This window comes from Syngnathus floridae, chromosome 14 (genome assembly GCF_059516105.1).
Source record: "Syngnathus floridae isolate MCC-2025c chromosome 14, RoL_Sflo_1.0, whole genome shotgun sequence".
Lineage (NCBI taxonomy): Eukaryota > Metazoa > Chordata > Actinopteri > Syngnathiformes > Syngnathidae > Syngnathus > Syngnathus floridae.
Genome location: NC_142426.1, coordinates 8,351,299 through 8,362,098, shown reverse-complemented (window position 1 = coordinate 8,362,098; position 10,800 = coordinate 8,351,299). Strand labels below are relative to the sequence as shown.

Below are 10,800 nucleotides of genomic sequence, written 5' to 3'. Positions count from 1 at the left end.
TGTTGCTTTCCTGATTTAATTAATACGTACATGAAATATAAGATATAAGATGTACTGTCTACCCCTTCAAAAGAACGATTTTTTTCAGTGAACGAGCTATAAATTCAACCAGTAGGTGTCGGTAATGTGCATTGAAGCTGGTGCCACCTCGCCGTAAAACCAAACGAAGAAGATAACGACGTAACTTCCCGTGCATCAACAGATCAGTCAGTGAACGTCTTGCGTCTCCTGGCGTGAACTATGTCAGCCAGAATCTACATTTACGATTTGCCAAGAAACGCCACTTCTTATATGGATGTTTTCTCCCAGCTAACGGCTAACTTTATTGCATGAAGGGATGCGCCGTTATGCAACAACTTCTCTTTATTTTATAACACTTAAAATAACGTGTATGCATATACACGCCTAAATATTGTTATCCAATATATCTACTGCAATTACACATTAGATTGCTGGTTTGAAATGTACTTTTATTATTATTGTTTTAATAAACTTTAAAACCTGCTCAAACTTGTCCGGTGTTTTATTCCTTTTTATTTTTTTGGGCATGAAAACAAAAATCTGACATTTGGTTTATATGACAATATGTATGTTTTACGTTGTGTAATATGTGTTGGTGTCCCCCAGAATAAAGAGCAAGTAGTCAAATACACATTCTTGACACGTACAAAAAATGCATAAGGTATTAGGTACACCTAAAAATGGCAATGTACCTAATGGAGTGTCCGAGTGATGTCACAGATCAACCAGCCAATCAGAAAGTGGGGGTGAGGGCGGGTGTGGCACTTTTCACTTAAACCAGGGGTGTCAACCTCCAGTCCTCGAGGGGCCGCGTTCCAATATGTTTTCCAAGTTACCCTCGTTAAGTGCAGGTGCGTGAAAAGTTTTAGCTCCTTTTGAACGTGAAAGTGGCTAAAACTTTTCACGCAGGTGCACTTAACGAGGGAATCACACGGACACTCCATTAGGTACACCGCCATTTTCAAGTGTACCTAATAACAGGCCACTTTATTAGGGAAATATCATGGTCCAAGGTCACAAGTGTCAAGCTCTAGTCCTCGAGGGGCCGCGTTCCAATATGTTTTCTAAGTTACCCTCGTTAAGTGCAGGTGCGTGAAAAGTTTTAGCCACTTTCACATTCAAAAGGAGCAAAAACTTTTCACGCACCTGCACTTAACGAGGGAATCACACGGACACTCCATTAGGTATACCGCCATTTTCAAGTGTACCTATTAACAGGCCACTTCATTAGGGAAATATCATGGTCAAAGGTCACGTGTCAAGCTCTAGTCCTCGGGGCCGCGTTCCAATATGTTTTCCAACATGCCCTCGTTAAGCGCACCTGCGTGAAAAGTTTTAGCCACTTTCACATTCAAAAGGAGCTAAAACTTTTCACACAGGTGCACTTAACGAGGGAATCACACGGACACTCCATTAGGTACACCGCCATTTTCAAGTGTACCTAATAACAGGCCACTTTATTAGGGAAATATCATGGTCAAAGGTCACAGGTGTCAAGCTCTAGTCCTCTGGGCCGCATTCCAACATCTTTTCCAACATGCCCTCGTTAAGCGCACCTGCGTGAAAAGTTTTTGGTCACTTTCACGTTCAAAAGGAGCTAAAAGTTTTCCCGCAGGTGCACTTAACGAGGGAATCACACGGACACTCCATTAGGTACACCGCCATTTTCAAGTGTACCTAATAACAGGCCACTTTATTAGGGAAATATCATGGTCAAAGGTCACAAGTGTCAAGCTCTAGTCCTCGGGGCCGCGAACTGACCAAAAACGCCACTTGAAAATGGCGGTGGACCTAATGGAGTGTCCGTGTGATTCCCTCGTTAAGCGCAGCTGCGTGAAAAGTTTTTGGTCACTTTCACGTTCCGCAGGAGCTAAAAGTTTTCCCGCAGGTGCACTTAACGAGGGAATCACACGGACACTCCATTAGGTACACCGCCCTTTTCAAGTGTACCTAATAACAGGCCACTTTATGAGGGCAATATCATGGTCAAAGGTCACAGGTGTCAAGCTCTAGTCCTCGGGGCCGCGTTCCAACATGTTTCCCAAGATTCCCTCGAAAAGATCTAAAGATCTTTGTAGCCATGAGGGAAAAACTTGTGGTGGACCCGTTTGAAAATCATTGATTTGATATGACTCAAGAATTGTCTCTGTGCAACGGTGTGGTGTTTCTTAGCAACTGACTTGAAAATGAGTCCACGGGAGCACTGCAACGGCGGCAGAATTTTTGCAAGAACAATTCATTTTAGGATGAACTCTCGATACAAATATTTTCATTTGATTGAAGGCAATGGCGTTAACCACTCGACCAGAGCCTGCTCGGAAACCAAAGGAGACTTGGTCATATTGATAGGGTATCCTCCATCCAAACATGTTCGGTGTTGAAAGTTTCAACGGATAGTCCGAAGCAAGCCTTTCCACAGTAGTCACCATGACAGGCGACCACCTGGTGGCGTCAGTGTGCCGAGCGCCGTTGGACGATCAGGAGAAGAAGATTTGAGTCGACGGATGTGACGTCAGGGCTTTAGGTCAATTGAAGACAGGTGTGCTCGCTCAAGGGGCGTTATCATATGCAGGTACCACCGAGCGCGGGCCGGCGGCGGACGGTTTCTCAGGTAAGCGAGCATGCTAGCAAATGTTTGTCATCTCCTGCCGTTTCTCACGACGGCACGCTTTGTTGCTTTTTCTCACAAGCCTTTTTTTTTTTTTAATTTATTTTGTTTGTCGCAGGATTGTCGTACTCTCGTGACTCTCCACCGCGACGGTGGGCCTGGAGGTAAATTGTAGGCCGCAGGCCATTTAGCCCGTGAGCAAATGTTTGCAGTTTCTTACGATGCCATTTATTATTTCTTGCAGGATTTTCGCTGTCTAGGGAGTGCTTGAGGTTTCGGCACGGCACGCCACAATCCACTTTGCGTCGCGTCGCGTCGTTGCGCGTTATGGTGGTATTTTAAATGTCTTTCGCGGTTGTTTTTTTTCATGCTGGCCAGCATTTTTTTTCATTCGTCTGTCTGTAGACGGTTCGTAAATGACGCCGCCGATAAGCGCGTGTTTGTCTGACTATAGGAAATGTTAGTTTGACTCTAGTCAACTTAACCGTTTTTTAAATTATTTTATATGATGCGTGTGCCATTTCCATATCATGCAAACTGGTGAATGCAAACTGGTGAATGCAGCGTATATGTTACGTCATGTCCAAATCGGACCAAATCCATTCAAAGATGGCGCCCGCCCGCTCTCGTTCCGTTACGCAACAAACATTTGCCCGGGTTATTTTCTCCCGTCTTGGACGCCGCCAACCTGGATCATCTGTCCAATGTGAGGGGAGTTGATGAATGATGAAATTAAAATATGAATTATAATCCTGAATAATTATCATAATTTACTACAATGTGATGATTATATATTTTTTTCAAATGTAAAACTCTACTTAGAATGTATCAAATTCAAAGATGAACTATAATTTTGATCAATTATCATAACTTACTACAATATAATATTTTTTTTCAAATGTAAAACTCCTAGTATGTATAGTTGTTGGTAAAAAATCATGCCATTGGCACTCGACTCAATGTCTATTTTTGTTGCAATCATTTGCTTGTCTTTTGTAGCACTAAAAACTGCCGCCCAGCCAGCATCCTTCTATACAAAGCAAGCAGGAGGCCCTTGAAGGAGCCCTTTCAGTGATGTTGAGGACACTGAGGAAGAGTAGTCCTAAATCAGGTGAAAACCTGTTTTTGTCAAGTTTCAACTTCCCAACACACAATGGTTGTCGAGTTTTAGCTTCCCAGCACACAATTAATGGCTGTCTGTGTTTTTGTAGGCTGCAAGAGGAGCCGAATGGGACAATTCCATATGAAAAGGCACAATGGCCTATCCAAAGGAGCCATGGCCTATCCAAAGGAGCCATGGCCTGTCCAAAGGAGCCATGGCCTGTCCAAAGGAGCCATGGCCTGTCCAAAGGAGCCATGGCCTATCCAAAGGAGCCATGGCCTATCCAAAGGAGCCATGGCCTATCCAAAGGAGCCATGGCCTATCCAAAGGAGCCATGGCCTATCCAAAGGAGCCATGGCCTATCCAAAGGAGCCATGGCCATATGCAAAGGAGCAAAGGAGCAATGGCCATATGCAAAGGAGCAAAGGAGCAATGGCCATATGCAAAGGAGCAAAGGAGCAATGGCCATGTGCAAAGGAGCAAAGGAGCAATGGCCATGTGCAAAGGAGCAATGGCCATATCAAGTCAAGAATCAAGCATCGCGCTGCCAAAGTCGACGTGTGCGGATCATGTGCCCAGGAGGGGGCAGTGTGGTTGCCTTTGGTTATGGGTGCACGACGGAAAGGTTGCAGGTGTGGACAGTGTTTAGGGCTCTGATGGTTGGTGTTGCTTTCGAGGTGCGCTGTGGTTGTGGCTGGTCTGGATCCAGCGTTGTCTTGTGATTGGTTGCCATTGACGGCCCACTTAGGGGAGGACGTGGTTCTGTGGATGGACACAAAACTGAACTTTGACGTGGAGCTGAATGTCCAATTTTGCCATACGACTTGAACCATTGTGTATCTTTTTCTAACCTGCCACTGTCGTAGTTGCTGCGTTCTTTGTTCTTTCCCCTCGGTGTAGGGTGGCGTCGGAGCGAGCCGATCCCGAATGTCCAATTTTGCAATTTGACTTGTGACATTTTCCTTTTCCAACCTACCACTGTTGCACTTCCTCTAACCCTAACCTACCACTGTGGTACTTATGTTCTTTGTTCTCCCCTAGGTGTTGGAGCGAGACAGTCACATTGTGTCTTTTTCTAACCTAGCACTGTCGTGCTTGATCGAAGCCTAACGTACCACTGTGCGTCCTTTGTTCTCTAGGTGTAGGGGGCGGTGTTGGGGCGAGCCGGTCCACAGTGAAGACTTAATGATGTGAGCAGCGCCCAACTCATTGCATGTTCTACCTTTTGCAGGCCGGACGCAAAAGGGGGGTGCATGGCCCGATTCGACCCGGTGACCGTCACCTAGAGTACCTAACCGCTGTGATCAAGTAAGCAAGTGACCTACAACTTGGGGTGCTCTTTGAGTTTCTAACATTTGTTTCTGTTTGTGCAGATGGCGACCGGGACGCGACACGATCTGCTCAGAGGTGGACGGACCGCTGTGGCATCGCTCTGAAGTAGCAGAGTTCTGAGGGAGACCCCCTTCCCTGGAGGCGTCGACCTGCGCAGCTTCAGCATGTGAAATGGTTTTTTTCTTTTCTTTTTAGTTCACACCGGCGGTGTCCAAATGTCTATTCGAGGGCTGCATACTGAATCAAATTGAGAATTCTTTGACACAAATTCATTAAATCAATCACAAAATGTTGCCATTCATATTTTGTGCTACAAAGTAGAGTTGCGTTCATTCGTGGGGTGTGTTGATCAAGTTGGCCCGAGGCTACCATTTGGACACCAATGGTGACGTGTGTGTAGGGCTGCACCTGGATTGGAAAACCGTCATATGGTGGTATAGGTCGTTGACATGCACTTTAGGAAAACAAAGATTTTTTTCTATTCATGTGGCAAATGAAACATGTTTTCTGGCCTCCTAACTATTTGTAATGAGTTTAGAAGATAACAAGTCATTGATGCAAGTTAAAGTTAACTGGTCTAAGTGATGTCATTGCGATCAAATAGTTCCCCTCCATCCTAGAATTTTGCACAACTTTGCTCAATACTGTGGTCTGGCCCAATACTGCCATATCGTTGGTATTCCAAAATGTTGTGCAGCCCTCATTGAGTGCCAAACGCGCAGCGACGGCAAGCCCAAGCGACGGCAAGCGCAAGCGACCGCGCAGCGACGGCAAGCGCAAGCGACCGCGCAGCGACGGCAAGCGCAAGCGACCGCGCAGCGACGGCAAGCGCAAGCGACCGCGCAGCGACGGCAAGCGCAAGCGACCGCGCAGCGACGGCAAGCGCAAGCGACCGCGCAGCGACGGCAAGCGCAAGCGACCGCGCAGCGACGGCAAGCGACGGCGCAAGCGACGGCAAGCGCAAGCGACCGCGCAAGCGACCGCGCAAGCGATGGCAAGCGCAAGCGACCGCGCAAGCGACGGCAAGCGCAAGCGACCGCGCAAGCGACGGCAAGCGCAAGCGACCGCGCAAGCGACGGCAAGCGCAAGCGACCGCGCAAGCGACGGCAAGCGCAAGCGACGGCGCAGCGAGACCTTTGTGCTTGTCTTGCAAGGTGGAAGAGACGATGTATGAAACAAAGAGCCGGTGGACGGAGGCCACCAGACCCGCGATTGGTGAGCGGGGTGCAAAGGAAGGACTCACCCAAAGAAAGCAGTCGCCAAGTGTTGATGAGGAGCCTGATGCATGACTGGCCAAGGCTGGCCAGAGGTGGTGACATGGCAATCCAATATGCAACGCACTTGTTAGTTTTAATTTGATTTCCTTATTTGTCTGCCGTTCAGGGTTGCCGGGGCGGCGGATGGGACGAGCGCCAGCCTGCACCCGGAGGGACTGGGCTGCACCCACAAGACCAGGGAGAGGGCAGGTCATGAGTACGTTGACAGATGTGAGCCGCATGCAACTGAGTGCCGTTTCTTTTTGCACTTGTGCGAGGCGGAAGACGAGTCCAACACCGGCCGGAGTAGACCCGGACCTTGGCCCGTGACGAGCGTCCCACACGAGACTGATGTGTGCAGATGCAGCCAGCGTTTTGGGGGGAGTCTGACTTTGTTTTGCTAGTGAAAATTTTCCCCTTGCAAAAACCACCACAATGTCTGCCTTTCAGGATTTGATGGGTGCCTGTACAGAGAGGGACTGGACAGGACCGCGAGACCAGAGGGTAATAATAAAAAACTTTATTTGTAGAGCACCTTTCATACAAGAAATGCAGCTCAAAGCACTTTACAACAAAGAAATTATAAGCATTGAGTTCTTCATATAGGAACAGACATAAAAAGAAAACAAAAACATTCATGTGTACATACGCTATTGATAAAGGAGCTTAAAATAGGAGCACGCTTTAATAGACGGGTAATGAGTACGTCCACAGAAGTGAACCGCGTGCAACAGAGTGCCGTTTTTCTTTTTGCAGTGGCACGAGGCGGAGGATGAGTCCAAACGTCGAATACCGGCCGGGGGGGGGGAGCCAACATTCGCCCGTGATGAGCGGCCGACACGAGACGGACGGGTGCGGATGCGGCGAGGGCAAAACGCCCAGCCAGCATTTAAGGAGAGTATGACTGTTTTTTTCTTTTGTCCTTTCTTTCCTAAATCCCTCCCTCCCTCCACTTTTTCACTGGGTGTGCACACTGGCTATCTGCATGATGCCTCTTTCTTTCTCTCTCAGCGCCGCGTCATTTTGCAATATTGTTGTTTTACTGTTTTTTTAATCATGAAATGAACTGTTTGTACTGTAATTGTGTGTGTACCGCTGAACTGCAATTAAACTGTGAACTGAATTCAAGTGGTCCATTTTAAACATTGGCATTGGCAGTCTATCGTGCATACAAACTGGAATCATTTGAGACATTCTCAATGACAAGACAATTGTAAAGTTAGGCTGAAACAAAATTGACTTGTTAAATATGCAGTGTCAGGCTTTTTATTTATTTTTTAACTAGACAAAGAAAAGCTGGATGCATTCTAAATTGTTGACAAAAGCCAAGTAGCCAGACACCCATAGATGCAAACGACAAGTGTACAGACGGTCTCTGTTGCGATCAGTAAGTCATCTTTGGCAACCCTGCTTTAAAATGGCCACCGAACTCAGAATCTTGCAGAATGTTGGTACATTTTTCTGTACGAGTAAAAGCTGTTTTAATGTGGTCAGAGCCATTTTTTGGTTTGTTTTGAATAGTCATGCATCATGTGGGCATTCTTGTGAATAAAATCAACAGTGGCGTGTTTGCTTCCTGTTGGTGGTTTTGTAAATAAAGGCAACTTTGGTGTCAGTCATCATTCGCGATGTGCCTCAATCGATGGTGCATCTCTTGAATGTGAAACTTCTTGCATGTTTTGTTGCAGGGCTTGGCGTACCCATTGGCTGTCTGACTACAAAGAAGGCTGCTGCTGTCCAGTCCAAGTTGCTGCTATAGTCAATTGAATTTATAAACGCAGCGTGTAACTTCCAGGACCTTAGCTTTCAATTCAAAGCAGGTGCGTAACTACACGGCCAGCCTCGGTACATGTACTGGGTGGTACCACCCAGTTCAGAGTGAAGTAAAGGCCAGAGTGTTCTTATTCATACCGGCATCCTTATGAAATTGACCATATCAGAAAGGCTAGATGAATTCCAAGTGCTGCCACCGAGTAGCAGCGTATTTGCCTCAACCTGTCTGATGCTGGGTCAATGCGATGCACCTTTCGTTGTTTTGCCCAAAACAACCTAAGAAATAAAGAAGTACTGCCGTTATCTCGCCAGTGTGCATGTGTGTTAAAAGTACAAAACAAACTCATTTGCATGATAGACGTGCACTGCAGACCTCAATTGGAAATCAAATTAAGGGGGTTTTTATTTCAAAGTTTGTGCCCCTAGTTGTCTCTCTATGTACAATAAAAGAGTCGAGCACGAACTTATCGATGCTGCACTTGCAGCTTTTTTAAAATAGTAATTAAAAGGTCGAATTTCCTCCAATATATAGTTTTAAAAAATGTTACTGAATGGGTGAAACGTATGAGAGTTTAAAAAATAAAATTAAAAAAAGGCTTGTGGAACTTTTGTTAGCACTGTAGTGCCAGCAAGGGGGGGCTGGGCAGGGTGGTGGGCGACTGTTCCATAAAAAAGAAATGATCAGACATGTATACATTATGGCACAAGTCCTGCACAACTTGATGTATGCTTCAAGAATGTACATTAACATTATGATTTGTTTATTGAATTGAATTACATCAAAATTATATCTGTCTGTGGAAATATGAAATATGGTGATGTCTAAAATCAGTCCATCCCTTCACTTTGCTATTGTCTTCTTTCCACTCTGAAGGTTTTTATAGATACTGATGATGGTGTTACAAATACTTTCATGTACAGTGTAAATCCCCTTCAAGGAAATTCAATTTATATACGTGTGTATATATATATGATAAATCTGAATCTAATGGTGACCTCAAGTGTTTTTAAATATTTCTATCTGTTAATTTCCTTTGGGCCGAGCCCCCTCCGGCCTGCACCTGTAAACTCCTCCATCATAATACATTTCCAAGCTATGTAAAAATGAAAAAATATTGCCATTTACTGCCATATTGCAGGTGCGGGAAAAGTTTTTGGTCACTTTCACGTTCCGCAGGAGCTAAAAGTTTTCCCGCAGGTGCACTTAACGAGGGAATCACACGGACACTCCATTAGGTACACCGCCCTTTTCAAGTGTACCTAATAACAGGCCACTTTATGAGGGAAATATCATGGTCAAAGGTCACAGGTGTCAAGCTCTAGTCCTCGGGGCCGCGTTCCAACATGTTTCCCAAGATTCCCTCGTTAAGTGCAGGTGCGTGAAAAGTCGTGTCATCGTGTTTGTCGTATCATTGTGTGTGTGTGTGTGTGTGTGTGTGTGTATCACTACTGCAGTGTAGTGTTGGCTCGTGAGTGAACGATGGGTTCAAAAGAACGAATGTTTTCAGTGAACGAGAGTGAACGAAAAGATCTAGAGATCTTTGTAGCCATGAGGGAAAAACTTGTTTGGACCCGTTTGAAAATCATTGATTTGATATGACTCAAGAATTGTCTCTGTGCAACGGTGTGGTGTTTCTTAGCAACTGACTTGAAAATGAGTCCACGGGAGCACTGCAACGGCGGCAGAATTTTTGCAAGAACAATTCATTTTAGGATGAACTCTCGATACAAATATTTTCATTTGATTGAAGGCAATGGCGTTAACCACTCGACCAGCGCTCTTGCTGTGCTTAGGGTTGGGGTTTGTGTTAGGCTTGCTCTCGCTTTTGCTGTGCTTAGGGTTAGGCTTGCTTATGCAACCAAATCACCTCAGTTGTTTATCACTTCCTCTGATATTTTTGAACTTACCGTAATTTTCGGACTGTAAGTCGCACCGGAGTATAAGTGAGCAGCAGGGGGGGGCCCCATTTCAACCCCTTTCACTGAGTGCCAAGCAGGGAAGAAATGGGTACCATTGTTATAGTCACTGGTATGACTCGGCAGGGGTTTGAACCCACAACCTCCCAGTCTCAGGGCGGACACTCTCCTCTTAGGCCACTGAGCTGGTAAACACTTGTGTCGTAGTATAACACTTATAGTCGTTTTTAAATAACGTGTATACCTATATACGCCTTAATATTGTCATCCAATATATCTACTGCAATTTCACATTAGATTGCTGGTTTGAAATTTGCTTTTGATATTATTATTTTTAATAAACATTTATGTTAAAACGTGTCTGGCGTCTTATTCCTTGTTTTTATATTCGCCAATTAAAACATAAAAATCAGACATTTTATATGACAATATGTGTAGGTACACTACACGAGGTTAAAAAAAAAAGAGAATAAATAAATAAAGGGTTAATTGCACAACAAAAGCACGTTTACAAATATACAATACAAATATACTCGATACAAATATTTTCATTTGATTGAAGGCAATGGCGTTAACCACTCGACCAGAGCCTGCTCGGGAACCAAAGGAGATTTGGTCATATTGATAGGGTATCCTCCATCCAAACATGTTCGGTGTTGAAAGTTTCAACGGATAGTCCGAAGCAAGCCTTTCCACAGTAGTCACCATGACAGGCGACCACCTGGTGGCGTCAGTGTGCCGAGCGCCGTTGGACGATCAGGAGAAGAAGATTTGAATGACGGATGTGACGT

At 45.4% G+C, this 10,800-nt stretch overlaps 1 long non-coding RNA gene across 3 annotated transcripts; it reads left to right on the top strand.

Moving 5' to 3' along the window:
- Positions 1-2,527: 2,527 nt before the first annotated feature.
- Positions 2,528-8,936, top strand: LOC148387494 (uncharacterized). 3 transcript variants are annotated; one of them, XR_015862695.1, is made up of 7 exons: positions 2,528-2,632; positions 2,748-2,793; positions 2,874-3,335; positions 3,629-3,740; positions 3,841-5,039; positions 5,105-6,823; positions 7,076-8,936. It is a non-coding gene; the product is annotated as an uncharacterized LOC148387494 (long non-coding RNA). The 3 variants fall into 3 exon arrangements; XR_015862696.1 differs by having other exon boundaries at positions 3,841-6,372; positions 6,447-6,823; XR_015862694.1 differs by having other exon boundaries at positions 3,841-6,823.
- Positions 8,937-10,800: the final 1,864 nt, after the last annotated feature.